Below are 16452 nucleotides of genomic sequence, written 5' to 3' on the forward strand. Positions count from 1 at the left end.
CCAAGTTTGCTCGCATTTTTCAAGAAAGTTGCTACTGTTTGCGATCCAAATTGAACAATTTGCATTGCTTGTGTGGGTTTAGTAACAGGGAGAAAGCTGCAGAACATTCCCAGAACAGGTGGCTGCATAATCCACACGGAGAATGTTGCCAAACGTGGAAATCAAACCCAGGTCAATGTTGCTATGATGCACAGGTGCTCAAGCCCTGTCGCGCTCTCAAAATTCACAAACACTGCAAACCCCACGTGTACATTCTGCTATACTGAGGACAGATTTATTTTTCATAACTGGTTTCTGTGTTAGACCACATAACGAAGTGGGCATATCTTCACCATGTAACCCTCCATCCACCGTGAGATTTTCGCTGTCTATCGCCTGTTTCCAGGCCACTTTGAGATGCCTTCGACGTCAAGGGAGGTGGCTCTCTCGACCACAAATCACTGACGGACACTTTTTTTAAATCGTGGATGTGTTGAAGCGACCAAATTTTCGTGCACTCATTCTTCACCATTACAGTTCAGATCTTGCTTCCCGCCCTGGCTATTATTGCTGCTGCATTGACCACACAGATCCACACCCATTCCGTCACAGTGGACGTTCAGGATCTCTATCGATGCCATTTGAAATGCTTAGGACATTATGTGCAAGGGGTCAATTAAAATATACATATAGAATATGTTCAATCTAGATTTGAAGTTTTAGTGACTACAGGGATCCATACTCTTTGGGTTATATCGGTAAATTCACGTAGGCATGAAATAAAATAAATTTAATTAAATCACGACGTTTCGATGGCCATGTCGTTATTGCAAGAACGTTTCTTGCTGTGGTTTTCCCACCTGATGATGATTGCTCGTGTTGCAATCGAAACGTTGTGATTTAATTTACTATATTTTATACCTACGTGACTTTACCGAAAGAACCAAAAAAATGTCACTTCAAATTATTCAGCTAAATTTGCACAGCAACGCCACCCACTACTGTGAAACTACAGCAGTCTGTGTGAGACACAGCTGCACCTATCTCAAGGATAGCCTGGCGCCATGAGAATGACAGCACCAATACTAAGCACACTCACTGGCCATGTCGTTATTGCTGTTTCTATTCAGCTCGAATTAATCCGCCACACATTCCACCCACGGACGATGGGGAGATGGCGATGTCTGCCGTAGCAGCAAGGTGGAACGGTGTCGTGTTTGACAGACAACCATCACAGTTTTACCATGTCTAGTGGTGGTCTCCCTGTTACAGGTTGAGTCACAAACCGCACCTCTCCATAACAAAGGCTCAGCCTTTGATATGCAGTCTATTCTTAGTCTTAAGCCTCACCTTACCATATTAATAAAAGTATGCGGCCCTTGCCCCACCACCTTCTCCAACCATTATATAAACGAAGTGGTAGCTTCTGCAATCTCTCATTTACCTGATACAGCTGTCGTGGCTGTGACGGTTCCACCTGAAGACGGAAGCTTGTGTTGCCTCCGAAACGTCGTGATTTTTATTTTTTATGTTATTTTATTTTACTTTTTAATGTTTTTTTACCTACGTGACTTTACCGAAAAAACCTAAGAATTTGAATCATTGCAATCACGAAAGCTTCAAATCTAGAACGGTGTCGTGTTGTCTCTTCACAGATCTGAGCCAGCGCAGCCCTCCTCCTCACTCGTCCAGGCCTTTGAAGTGAAGACAGAGGTTGTGGAGAAGGAGATGAAGCCAGAGGTGAAGGAGATGGAGGATGAAGTAGAGACGGAGGAAGAGAAGGCAAAGGAGGACGAGATTGTGATGGTGACAATGGAGGAGAACACGGAGGGAGAGGAGAAAGACAATACGGAGATGGAGGACAAGGAGACAACAAAGGATGAACAGATGGTCGTGGTGGAGGACATGAAGACGACGGACAAAGGGGAAACAATGGTGGTGGAGGAGGAAGAGAAGACGGTGGTGGAGATGGTGGTGCCGGAAGGTGAGGAGGAGATGAAGGAGGAAGAGATGGTGCTAGCGGAGGAGAAGAAGATGGAGAAGATGGAGGTGGCGCAGGAAGAGGAGGAGGAGGTAGAGGAGATGGTGGTGGAGGATGAAGAAGAGAGGATGGAGGAGGATGAGACGGAGGAGAAAACGGAAGAGGTGCAGGTGGAGATGCACGAAAAGAAGAGGAAGCGAGGGAGCCTCGCTCGCGTGGCGACAGCGATCGCCTCACTCCTCCGCCGCGTGCTGCTTTGTGGTGGCAGGTCCACCGCCCAGTAGGGGTGGTGGCGGTGGGCGTGCATCGGTGCCAACCGTGACCACGATCACCACACTACCCGCCCACCCCGTGATACTCGCTACACACACCACACGGGTCCCCAGAGAGACGGTGCAACGTTCAGGTCCAGAATACCGAAGTATACCGGGAATCACCTGTACTTAAAAACACGTAAATTGATAACACTATACACAATAACACTAAACATTAAACGACAAAGAAAGCTACCAACTGGTTTTATAATTTATACCACCATAAACGGAGGTACGGTTTTTTAATTTCATTAGAAGTATTATAATAGAACTCAACACATGTTTGTTAATTGTCCGTTCAATCGAACCGACGGTCGGATATGTGAACTGTGGGGGTCGAGGGTAAGAATGGCATTCAAATTTTAGAATGACAATTTGGTCGTTTTAGCAAATTACTGTACTTGAATGTATGTTATGTGCAAATGCAAATTGTTAGTCGTAAATGCGAGGGAGGGGTTAAGAGGTGCACGTTTAATCCAGTGTTAACATTTATTTTAGCATCATATTTAAGGACACTGTTGTTGATAAGAATTCGTCTGGACATGTTATGTGCCTTGTTCTACTCGATCAACCAAAATTAGTACAATGTCGGTCATACAGGAGTGTGATTTCATTCATGAGTAGTATTCACAGAGCCCCGATGACACTAACCTACCTAAAGTTATGGTTAAAAAAGTAATCTTGAGTGACTTAATTCTCAGCTCAGACATGATCATCGCAATCATTTCCAAAGACGTGTGGGGTCCTGCGAGAGCAGGTCCCGACTACAAACAGCTGGGCAGCAGAATCGGAAGTAGCTGCGTTGCCCTCGAAATGTGATGTTGCTGCTGTTGTTGCTGCTGTAGTTGCTTCTGTTGCTGTAATAAACGCAGTGAGGTGGTGTTCCGTGATGGGATGACGCCTTTGATTAAAGCCTCTGTTCAAACTCACCCGATTGACGCCCTTGATCGTCGCATTTGATCAACTCTGATATTGTAGACTCTCACATGTTAAGCTCTATCATAGTGAAACATAATATTATAACCTATGAACTACAACCTATCCATTGTAACGCTGTAAAAGAATATTACCTATTGGGTTTCACTCCCTCGTCGAGAAGGCCGCTCTCTTCCTTTTCTAAAGTTACATGCTAATTTCTCTGCATTCACTTTAAATCGAGGACAAAGTGTTTCCATTTATTCAAAATAAGCGCATAATTACAAACTGAGATGCACTTACATATTCATGCATGAAGCACAATGGGCACATTACCCTTCGGTATGTTAAAAGACATGCGGATTGTACCTTCCAAAATTAACAATCGAATGCAAATATCCTGAAAGACAAAGGATTTGATCCTAGGGGGGGAGTTATAAGGCGGCTCAGAAGCAGAGCTCAATGCCATTTCGAGAGGGAACTTGATGAGGTTGGACGCTCGACTCGTCGCTCTGCTGATCGCCCTTCAAGCGCGAGACAACGCAGCCTGGCGAGCACAATTGCTGTGTCGACAGTTAGGCGACTTTGCGTCGGCAGAGTTTGTGGCGACATCTTCAGACGGGTTCCAGACATCGATATGCCGTGAATCTCCAAGTAAGTGTCTATTTTCGCGGATAAACTCGTTCTTCTTTTAGAAGTTAACAAAATCCAAAACTCAACGCTAAACATCCTTGCCGATAGCGTACTCGATAACACCGCTACTGTTACTACGCTCACATGGAGCAGAGACGCTCTCCACAGCCCCACGCACACGGGGGCAAGGAATAATTCAATTGCTCTGTGTGTGGGAAGGCATTTTCATGGTCAACAAGTCTTAAGAGACACCAGAGAACACACACGGGTGAGAAGCCATTCCTGTGCTCTGTGTGTGGGAAAACATTTGCACACTCATCACATCTTCAGAGTCATCAGAGAACACACACGGGCGAGAAGCCATTCCTGTGCCCTGTGTGTGGGAAGGCATTTTCACAGTCGTCAACTCTTAACAGGCATCAGAAGGTCCACAATGATAGGAAACTGAAATCAAAAGCTGAAATTCAAGGTGCTGCAATGAGTCCTCAAGAAGTTTCCACCTTCGATCCCATGCAGTTGGATCCCGAGAGATGGCTGGATGTAATGGAGTGGCTCGAGAGTCAACCAGAGAGCTCGGGGTGACTGAAAAAATATTACGTTATGTGGTTATACCTATTAAGCCGTTTCGAGTACTTTTGTGTGTAATTTTGACCATTTTAGTTTTACAGTTTTTGTGAGAGTTTAATTACGTGCACAGTGGTGGTTTGTAATGTTATCGGATTACTTGCCGAATTGGTGTGATGAGCACTGGCTGTGAGAGGGTTCAATTGTAGTCGTTAAGTGTTCCTGTTGAGCTAAAGTTGGAATGCGTATGATGGTACATCTTTACTCAACATTTTAAACGGGTTCTTTTTCAAGTATATAGCTTTTTTTGATTGGTATTAATCGACTTTAGATAGCCGGTTTTCAGGTTGTACATTGATGACGCGTTCGTTGGATATATGGCCTTGACTTCAACATAGACCCACAGTGAACACATGTGGTGAACTAATAAGGAAATCATGGGGAATGAAACTTATACGCTTTGGTATTCCTGGAACGGAAATGGTTTGCATTCTACTGGAAATGTGTGAACATAGGACGTAATAAATATTGCCTTCGACTTTTGACGTAAAATTATTGCACATGAATAAAAACGTATTTTTAACAAATGTTTGTCAGTTCTTTATTTTATAATGTTCCTAGCAAAAACATGTTCAGAGAATTTCAGGTGGAGGATCTCCGTCACACAAGTGTGCCCTTAACCGTCAGCATCTTGGCTGTCTACCCGATTAACACGTGTTCCTTGAGGGGAAAGGTCCCCGTAGTTAATCGTTCATCAACGTACCAGTCCCTAATCCCGAAGTATGTCGGGGATAAACTCTACTTTATAACATGTAAACTGTAATACTATAAACTATAACACTAAACATTAAACGATTATTAACTAGTGTTTTAATTTATAAACATATAAACGGAGGTAAGGTATTATAATATCATTAGAAGCATTAGAATCACAGTGTGATCGTATAAGAATCACGCACAAACCCATTGTAAACTCATGAGATTATGAATCTTTACAATTTTATAACAATCACAAATTGTGACAAAGCGAAATTCCCACAAGCAAAACACCACGCTCACGTGACGAATTCTTAAACAAACTGCAACACTCAAGTGACAGAACTCAACAAAAAAACGCCGCAATGAAAAGAACAACATCAATAGACAAATCCTAAAAACAGACAACACACGCACGTTAGTAGCTGTTAGAAGAAGACAACACCTAGCACCTTCAACTATACACATCATACAGCCAACTCGTAAATGGGGCGGTATATGACAGTCTTCGCTGCTGTCGACGGGGCCAAGCAGCGAGTGTTTAACTCCAATGTTTCAGAATCCGTGTCATCACCCGGCCACAGCGCCTTACCCAAACTACATCTCCCCAACAAAACAGCCTTCCCTATGCTGTGTATTTTAGCAGTTTATTTACGGACGCACTTGAAGATAACAATTCGTCTAGAAAAGGCAGGCGACTTGTTCTACCAACATGATTTCAATTTATATCCGAAATAAGTATGAGTTCATTCATGAGTAGTATTCACTAAGCCCCGATGGCACTAACCTACACACAGTTATGATTAAACAAAGTAAACATTAGTCGCTCATCCCAGCTCATACATGATCATAGCAATTATTTCCAAATCCGTGTCGGGTCCCACGAGAACAGGGCACGTCCACAAACTCTCAAATTGTAAACTCACATTGTATACTCTAACATTATAAACTCTAACAATATAACCTTTAAACTATGAGCTATACATTGCAACGCTTTAAAATAACACTACAAACTAGTATTATAGTAAACTATAATGTAAGCTATGTGCGATACATTATAACGCTATAAAATAACATCACAAACTAGTGTTACAGATTAGAACACCGTACATTGAAGTGTGGTATTCAAATCTCATTCGAATTCTTAGCTTCACACCGTGGTCCTCTAAGAATCACACCATGCTCGTGAGTTTGTAACATGTCTGTATGTAATATGCATGAATGTAACCAACCAGGCGAGTAATGGAAGAGCTGATCCCGAATCGGAGGCCACCACCCGAACATCAGCAACAGTCGATAGCGTGATTCTAATAGGACCACGTTGTTATTATAACAATTTTAATGCGATCAAAACCGCGCACCTCCCATTTTGCATTTACGACTCGCGATGTGCATCTACATATAACATACATTCTAGCTCAGTGTAATTCTAATACGACCATAGTGTTATTCTAATAATTCTAATCCGATCCTAATCCACCAGTTCGCATATCCGACCCCCGGTTCGCATGTCCAACGGACATACATATTACATACATACGACCATAGTATGTATGTAATATGCATACATATGTGCAGTGTGATTCTATTACGATCACATTGTGATTATAATACTTCTAATGATATTCTAATATTGATTTGAAGCTTTCGTGACTGCAGGAATTAATACTCGTTGGTTCTTTCGGTAAAGTCACGTAGGTAGAAATGAAACAAGGTAAATCACGTTTCGGACGAAACACAAGCGCCCGTCTTCAGGTGAGAATCGCGATGTCCGCGATGTCTGCTGCGAGCAGCACGATGTCTGCTGCAGACTTCGTTTCGGGCGCTTGTGTTGCGTCCGAAACGTCGTGATTTATTTTGTTTTATTTCTTCCTACGTGACTTTGCCGAAAGCACCAAAGAGTATAGATATCCTAATACTGTCCCTCCGTTTACGGTATTATAAATTACATACAAAACTAGTTTATAGTCTCTATGGGGACCTCATTTGCCAGTAAAAATATGATAATTGGTTCTTTACCCTTCTATCTGGCAACAAAAAAGGTGTCAGTTTTGTTGCCAGATAGAAGGGTAAAGAACCAATTATCATAGTTTATAGTCGTTTCATATTTCATCTTTAAAGTGTCACAGTTTACGTGTGTTAGAGAACACGGGTGCCCGCTCCGCCTGTCGCCGTGGAGACTTGTGCGCTGTGAGGGCTCACACCCACCGTAAACACCCGTTCCGCGCTCCCTTTAAACGAACGTGATCACCCGCTCGCGGCGGTCGCGCGTGTGCGTTCAAAGTCATTCGCCCTCCGACCCCCGTTCAGAGCGTGTGATCGCTGCGCGGGGCTGTGTGAGGGGAGGCGTCGCATTTGATTGGCGGAGAGGCAACGATGCGTTTACAGGCGTACGGGAGCCGGCGACGAGCCATGTCCCTCTCGCGAACTCGCGGAGGTGCGAACCAGGGAAGTGAACCGTCGGGCGACAGTCCTTACCCCGCGAACGATGAGCCCAGCGGCGGCAGCAGCTGTTCGCAGACCAGCGAGGGGTCGGGGAACGGCGGGACCCCCCCCTGCAGTCGGCGCCCAGCAGGGAGAGACCTCGGGGGCCAGCGGCAAAGACAGGACCACGGTGTGAAGCTAAGAATTCGAATGAGATTCGAATATCACACTTCAATGTACGGTGTTCTAATCTGTAACAATAGTTTATGATGTTATTTTATAGCGTTATAATGTATCGCTCATAGCTTATATTGCTAGAGTTCACAACGTTTTAGTTTACTATAACACTAGTTTGTAGTGTTATTTTAAAGGGTAAGGCGCTGTGACTGGAGTTAGGCGATGTGACTGGGTGATCACACGGATTCCGAAACACAGCGGAGACGATACATTCCACCGAGCTCCGTCCACACATGGACAACGACATTCTCAGTTTTAAAAAATGAATAGAAATGTTTAAATACGTTTTTGAAATCATGTGTATTGTATATATGTTATAATGTGTGATTGTTATACTCTTTAAATGTGTGTGTATATACTGAAAATAGCTATTACATTCCATTACCACACATTCATCCAACAGTGGACAGTGTGATTCTAATACGACTATAGTGGGATTCGAATAATTGTAATTCGATTAGAACAACCTACATTGAAGTGTGATATTCGAATCGCTTTCAAATTATTCGAATCACTCCGTGGTCCTCTTCGAATCACACTACGGTCGTAAGTATGTAACAGTCATGCATGTAACATGTCTGTATGTAGTAAGTATATGTGCATTTTATATGTCTGTTTGTAGTAAGTATATGTGCATGTAACATGTCTGTACGTAGTAAGTATATATGCATGTAACATGTCTGTATGTAGTATGTCTGTATGTAGTGTGTATGCATGTAACATTTATGCATGTTACATGTTTGCATGTAACATGTATGGATGTAACATGTATGCATGTAACATGTATGCATGTATGTAATATGGACGTGCGAACCAATGGTGGGATATGTGAAACGGAACGTGCAGGATCAGGATGGGATTACAATTATTTGTATAACACTTTGGTGGTATTAAGATCAAGCTGTCCACTGCTGGATGAATGTTAATCTCAATGGCATCAAATAGCAATATTCAGTATGTATATATAAAGTAATCACACAAACCCAATATTACATACATACATGTTACATATATACATGTTACATGCACAGGTTGTTCTAATCTATAACACTAGTTAACAATGTTATTGTATAGCGTTATAATGTATCGCTTGAGGCCCGGGGTGCCTCAAGGATCCGCCACGTGCGAGGAACCGGTGCCTGGAGCCTGGTCAAATTCTCCAAAAGAAGCCAGGGACCTGCCTAATCCTTCAAGACTGTGTGATGTTAATACAATCACGTTGTAATTCTAATACTTGAAATGAGATTATAATACCGTACCTCTGTTTTTGGTGTTAGAAATGATTAAACTAGTTTATAGTATTTTAATGTTTCGTGTTATCGTTTATAGTGTTACAGTTCACGTGTCTTAGCGTACAAGATTCCCTGTGTACTTGATGATTAGGGACCGTAACGTTGTGAATCGATAAATAATGGGGCCCTATCCCCTCCAGGGACACATGTTAAATGGAGAGACAGCCAAGATGCTGCCGGTTAAGGGCAGATGTGTGTGACGAAGATCCTCCACCTGAAACTCGCTTAAAACACGTTGTTGATATGAATAAATAAACGGACACACATTTGTTAAAAAAACGTTTTTATTCATCTGCAATCATTTTAAAGTCAAAACTCGAACCGAATGTATTATGTCCTATGTTCAAACAGTTACAATACAATGCAAACCATATCCGTTCCAGGAATACCAAAGCGTTAACGAATCATTCTCCATTATTTCCTTATTAGTTCACCACATTTGTTCACTGTGCGTCTATGTTGAAGGCAAGGCCATATATCCAACGAACGCGTCATCAATGTACATCCTGAAATCGGCTATCTAAAGTCGATTAATACCAACCAAAAAAAGCTATATGCTTGAAAAAAAACCCGTTTAAAATGTTGAGAAAAGATCTAACTAAAGATGCATTCCACTGTTGGATGAATGTGTCGTATCAATGGAATCGAATAGCCATATAAGTATATACAGTATACACAAATAAAGAGTATAACAATCACACATTGTAACGTAGATACAATAAACATTATTTTAAAAAAAACGTATTTAAAATATATATTCCACTTTTTTAAAACTCAGAATGTCGTCGTTCATGTGGGGAGATGGAGCGCAGTGGATCGTATCGTCTAAGCTTCTTTTCGGAATCCGTGTGATAACCCAGTCACATCGCCTAACTCCAGTGACAGCACCTTACCCAAACTACATCTCCCCAACAAGGCAGCCTTACCGATGCTGTGTATTGTGTTTATGGGATAACAGAGGTGTGTCTTACCCCATACGTTTTGCCCAAAACGACTGATTGTCCGCTTAACAGCCTAGCCTGTAAACAACCATTGGTGACAGTGTTGTTTGAGAGCAGCTATTAAAGTCGCTTGCGGCAAACGAGGTGGTGGCTGGCCAAACCATGCCTCGCTGTTTGTCTCCTGAGTGATGACGGATACAAACCTGACAAAGCGGAGACCATGTACCAGATCGGATTTTGGTTACTAATGTTAGAGTGATTGTATTGCAAGTGTGGTCACTACGCATCTGTACGTGCTCACTCCCGAAGCTTGGCGGTTTTTGGGAACGTCACGGGGCTGCATTCACTTTAAATCGAGGACAATGTTTTTTCATTTATTCAAAATAAGCGCACAATTACAAACTGAGATGCACTTACATATTCATGCATGAAGCACAATGGGCACATTACTCTTCGGTATGTTAATAGACATGCGGATTGTACCTTCCAATATTAACAATCGAATGCAAATATCCTGAAAGACAAAGGATTGGATCCTAGGGGGGGAGTTATAAGGCGGCTCAGAAGCAGAGCTCAATGCCATTTCGAGAGGGAACTTGATGAGGTTGGACGCTCGACTCGTCGCTCTGCTGATCGCCCTTCAACCGCGAGACAACGCAGCCTGGCGAGCACAATTGCTGTGTCGACAGTTAGGCGACTTTGCGTCGGGAGAGTTCGTGGCGACATCTTCAGACGGGTTCCAGACATCGATATACCGTGAATCTCCAAGTAAGTGTCTTTTTTCGCGGATAAACTCTTAAACGTTTTCGTCGTTGAATTAGCGGGATTTTTTTGCGTCTCGGTTAGACGCGAGCGTCGTTCTTGTTTTAGCAGTTAACAAAATCCAAAACTCGACGCTAAACATCCTTGCGGCCGATAGCGTACTTTTGACTCGATAACACCGCTACTGTTACTACGCTCACATGGAGCAGAGACGCTCTCCACAGCCCCACGCACACGGAGACAAGAAGCAATTCAATTGCTCTGTCTGTGAGAAGTCCTTTTCATGGCCATCACATCTTCAGAGACACCAGAGAACACACACGGGCGAGAAGCCGTTCCTGTGCTCTGTGTGTGGGAAGGCATTTGCACAGTCGTCAAATCTTAACAGGCATCAGAAGGTCCACAATGATAGAAAACTGAAATCAAAAGCTGAAGAAGTTTCCACATTCGATCCCATGCAGTTGGATCCCGAGAGATGGCTGGATGTAATGGAGTGGCTCGAGGATCAAACCGAGAGCTCGGGGTGACTGAAACATAATATTGCATGTGGTTACACCTATTAAGCCATATCGAGTACTTTTGTGCGTTATTTTTACCATTTTAGTTTTACAGTTTTTGAGAGTTTAATGACGTGCCCAGTGGTGGTTTGTAATGTTATCGGATTACTTGCCGAAGTGGTGTGAAGTGCACTGGTTGTGAGAGGGTTCAATTTTAGTCGTTAAGTGTTCCTGTTGAGCTAAAGTTGGAATGCGTCTGTAGGTACATCTTTATTCAACATTTTAAACGGTTTTTTTAGTACATAGCTTTTTTTGGTTGGTATTAATCGACTTAAGATAGCCGATTTCAGGATGTACATTGATGACGCGTTCGTTAGATATATGGCCTTGACTTCAACATAGACGCACAGTGAACACATGTGGTGAACTAATACGGAAATCATGGGGAATGATACTTTAACGCTTTGGTATTCCTGGAACGGAAATGGTTTGCATTGTACTGGAAATGTGTGAACATAGAACATAATAAATATTCCCTTCGAGTTTTGACTTAAAAATTATTGCAGATGAATAAATTTTAACAAATGTTTGTCCGTTCTTTATTTCATAATGTTCCTAGCAAAAACATGTTCAGAGAATTTCAGGTGGAGGATCTCCGTCACACAATTGTGCCCTTAACCGGCAGCATCTTGGCTGTCTACCCGATTAACACGTGTTCCTTGAGGGGAAAGGTCCCCGTAGTTAATCGTTCATCAACGTACCAGTCCCTATTCCCAAAGTATGTCGGGGATAAACTGAACTCTATAACATGTTAAGAAGTATGAGTTCATTCATGGGTAGTATTCACTAAGCCCCGATGACACTAACCTACACACCGCTATGATTAAACAACGTTAAACTTTAGTCGCTCATCCCAGCTCAAACATGATCATAGCAATCATTTCCAAATCCGTGTCGGGTCCCACGAGAACAGGGCACGTCCACAAACTCTCAAATTGTAAACTCACATGTATACCCTAACATTATAAACTCTAACAATATAACCTTCAAACTATGAGCTATACACTGTAACGCTTTAAAATAACACTACAAACTAGTGTTATAGTAAACTATAATGTTGTGAACTCTAACAATATAAGCTAACAGCGATACATTATAACGCTATAAAATAACATCATAAACAAGTGTGATATTCGAATCTCATTCGAATTCTTTGCTTCACACCGTGGTCCTCTAAGAATCATACTATGCTCGTGAGTATGTAACATGTCTGTATGTAACATGCATGAATGTAATATGTATGTATGTAACATGTCTGTATGTAATATGTATGCATGAGATATGTCTCTATGTAGTATGTATGCATGTAACATGTATGTATGTAATATGGACGTGCGAACCAAGGGTGGGATATGTGAAACGGAAGGTGCAGGATCAGGATGGGATTATAATTATTTGAATAACACTTTGGTGGTATTAGGATCAAGCTGTCCACTTCTGGATGAATGTTCCATCTCAATGGCATCAAATAACAATATTCAGTATGAATATGTAAAATAATCGCACAAACCCAATATTAGCCCGTGAAATAATGAATCGTTACAATTGTAATGACTCCGAACTCATACTGCAGAGGATTCTTTTATGTAGCCTTTAACGCGGTTTCAGACCCCAGGCGTCACGATATAGCAACGACGACGACGAGACAGCAACCAGCCAACACAGCCCCAAACCTCGTTCCTCCCCCTCTCTCATTCTCGCCGTGAACCTCCGCCCACACTTGGTCTCGCCTTCCCTTCTCGAACTCTCTCTATCTTGTTGTCACCACTTGTCCCTTAGTTGACGCACTGTCTTTACATCACCCACCTCTATGACCTCTACCTGTCCCCGCCATGGGCGGAGCAACTTGGATTTTCCCGGTGGCATCTGTAGGCAATACAACCATGCCCTGTCCCCGACCAACCATGGAAGCACGTGTTCCCGCCGGCCCGAGTTCTTTTCATTAGCGGCTTGCGCTCTGGTGGGGAAAGGTCCTCGTTATGAATCGTTTCGCGACGTTCAGGTCCAGAATACCGAAGTATACCGGGAATCACCTGTACTTAAAAACACGTAAACTGATAACACTATAAACAATAACACTCAACATTAAACGACAATAAAAATATCAACTGTTTTTATAATTTATAGCACCATAAACGGAGGTACGGTATTTAAATCTCATTAGAAGTATTACAATCGCACTCTACACATGTATGTAAATTATCTGTTAAATCGAACCGGGGGTCGGATATGTGAACTGTGGGGGGTACAGGGCAAGAATCGCATTCACATTTTAGAATAACAATATTGTTGTATTAGCATTTCACTGTGCTTGAATGTATGTTACGTGCAAATGCAAATCGTCAGTCGTAAATGCGAGGGAGGGGTTAAGAGGTACACGTTTAATCCAGTGTTAACATTTATTTTAGCATCATATTTAACGACATTGTTGTTGATAATAATTCGTCTGGACATGTCATGTGACTTGTTCTACTCGATCAACCAAAATTATTACAATGTCGGTCATACAGGAGTGTGATTTCATTCATGAGTAGTATTCACAGAGCCCTTATGACACTAACCTACCTAAAGTTATGGTTAAACAAAGTAATCTTGAGTGACTTAATTATCAGCTCAGACATGATCATCGCAATCATTTCCAAAGACGTGTGGGGTCCTGCGAGAGCAGGTCCCGACTACAAAAAGCTGGGCAGCAGAATCGGAAGTAGCTGCGTCGCCCTCGAAATGTGATGTTGCTGCTATTGTTGTCGCTGCTGTTGTTGCTGCTGTAGTTGCTTCTGTTGCTGTAATAAACGCAGGGAGGTGGTGTTCCGTGATGGGATGACGCCTTTGATTAAAGCCTCTGATCAAACTCACCCGCTTGACGCCCTTGATTGTCGCATTTGATCAACTCTGATATTGTATACTTTCACATGTTAAGCTCTATCATAGTGAAACATAATATTATAACCTATGAACTACAACCTATCCATTGTAACGCTGTAAAAGAATATTACCTATTGGGTTTCACTCCCTCGTCGAGAAGGCCGCTCTCTTCCTTTTCTAAAGTTACATGCTAATTTCTCTGCATTCACTTTAAATGGAGGACAATGTTTTTCCATTTATTCAAAATAAGCGCACAATTACACACTGAGATGCACGTACATATTAATGCACGAAGCACAATGGGCACATTATTCTTCGGTATGTTAATAGACATGCGGATTGTGCCTTCCAAAATTAACAATCGAATGCAAATATCCTGAAAGACAAAGGATTGGATCCTAGGGGGGGAGTTATAAGGCGGCTCAGAAGCAGAGCTCAATGCCATTTCGAGAGGGAACTTGATGAGGTTGGACGCTCGACTCGTCGCTCTGCTGATCGCCCTTCAACCGCGAGACAACGCAGCCTGGCGAGCACAATTGCTGAGTCGACAGTTAAGCGACTTTGGGTCGGGAGAGTTCGTGGCGACATCTTCAGACGGGTTTCAGACATCGATATACCGTGAATCTCCAAGTAAGTGTCTATTTTCGCGGATAAATTCTTAAACGTGTTCGTCGTCAAATTAGCGGGATTTGTTTTTTCTCTCGGTTAGACGCGAGTGTCGTTTTTGTTTTAGCAGTTAACAAAATCCAAAACTCAACGTTAAACATCCTTGGGGCCAATAGCGTACTTTTGACTCAATAACACCGCTGCTGTTACTACGCTCACATGGAGCAGAGAGGCTCTCCACAGCCCCACGCACACGGAGGCAAGAAGCCATTCAATTGCTCTGTGTGTGAGAAGTCCTTTTCACGGTCATCACATCTTAAGAAACACCACAGAACACACACGGGCGAGAAGCCGTTCCTGTGCTCTGTGTGTGGGAAGACATTTTCAAAGTCATCAAATCTTCATAGTCATCAGAGAACACACACGGGCGAGAAGCCATTCCTGTGCCCTGTGTGTGGGAAGACATTTGCAGACTCATCAACTCTTCATAGTCATCAGAGAACACACACGGGCGAGAAGCCATTCCTGTGCCCTGTGTGTGGGAAGACATTTTCCAAGTCATCAAATCTTCATAGTCATCAGAGAACACACACGGGTGAGAAGCCATTCCTGTGCCCTGTGTGTGGGAAGACATTTGCAGACTCATCAACTCTTCATAGTCATCAGAGAACACACACGGGCGAGAAGCCATTCCTGTGCCCTGTGTGTGGGAAGACATTTTCCAAGTCATCAAATCTTCATAGTCATCAGAGAACACACACGGGCGAGAAGCCATTCCTGTGCGCTGTGTGTGGGAAGACATTTGCAGACTCATCAACTCTTCATAGTCATCAGAGAACACACACGGGCGAGAAGCCTTTCCTGTGCCCTGTGTGTGGGAAGACATTTGCAGACTCATCAACTCTTTATAGTCATCAGAGAACACACACGGGCGAGAAGCCATTCCTGTGCCCTGTGTGTGGGAAGACATTTTCCAAGTCATCAAATCTTCATAGTCATCAGAGAACACACACGGGCGAGAAGCCATTCCTGTGCGCTGTGTGTGGGAAGACATTTGCAGACTCATCAACTCTTCATAGTCATCAGAGAACACACACGGGCGAGAAGCCTTTCCTGTGCCCTGTGTGTGGGAAGACATTTGCAGACTCATCAACCATGAACAGGCATCAGAAGGTTCACAATGATAGGAAACTGAAATCAAAAGCTGAAATTCAAGGTGCTGCAATGAGTCCTGAAGAAGTTTCCACCTTCGATCCCATGCAGTTGGATCCCGAGAGATGGCTGGATGTAATGGAGTGGCTCGAGGATCAAACCGAGAGCTCGGGGTGACTGAAATATAATGTTGCATGTGGTTATACCTATTAAGCCGTACCGAGTACTTTTGTGTGTAATTTTTGAGAGTTTAATGACGTGCACAGTGGTAGTTTGTAATGTTATCGGATTACTTGCTGAAGTGGTGTGATGAGTACTGGTGGTGAGAGGGTTCAATTATAGTCGTTTGGTGTTCCTGTTGAGCTAAAGTTGGAATGCGTCTGTAGATACATCTTTACTCAACATTTTAAAGATTTTTTTCATGTGTATGGCTTTTTTTGATTGGTATTAATCGATTTTAGATAGCTGATTTCA

At 42.8% G+C, this 16452-nt stretch overlaps 1 pseudogene; it reads left to right on the plus strand.

Moving 5' to 3' along the window:
* Window positions 1-16452, plus strand: part of LOC133361323 (zinc finger protein 721-like) — a 104747-nt pseudogene that overhangs the window by 82715 nt on the left and 5580 nt on the right.

Source organism: Lethenteron reissneri, chromosome 72, assembly GCF_015708825.2.
Source record: "Lethenteron reissneri isolate LAM-NWPU_2019-01 chromosome 72, ASM1570882v1, whole genome shotgun sequence".
In the NCBI taxonomy this organism is placed as follows: Eukaryota; Metazoa; Chordata; class Hyperoartia; order Petromyzontiformes; family Petromyzontidae; genus Lethenteron; species Lethenteron reissneri.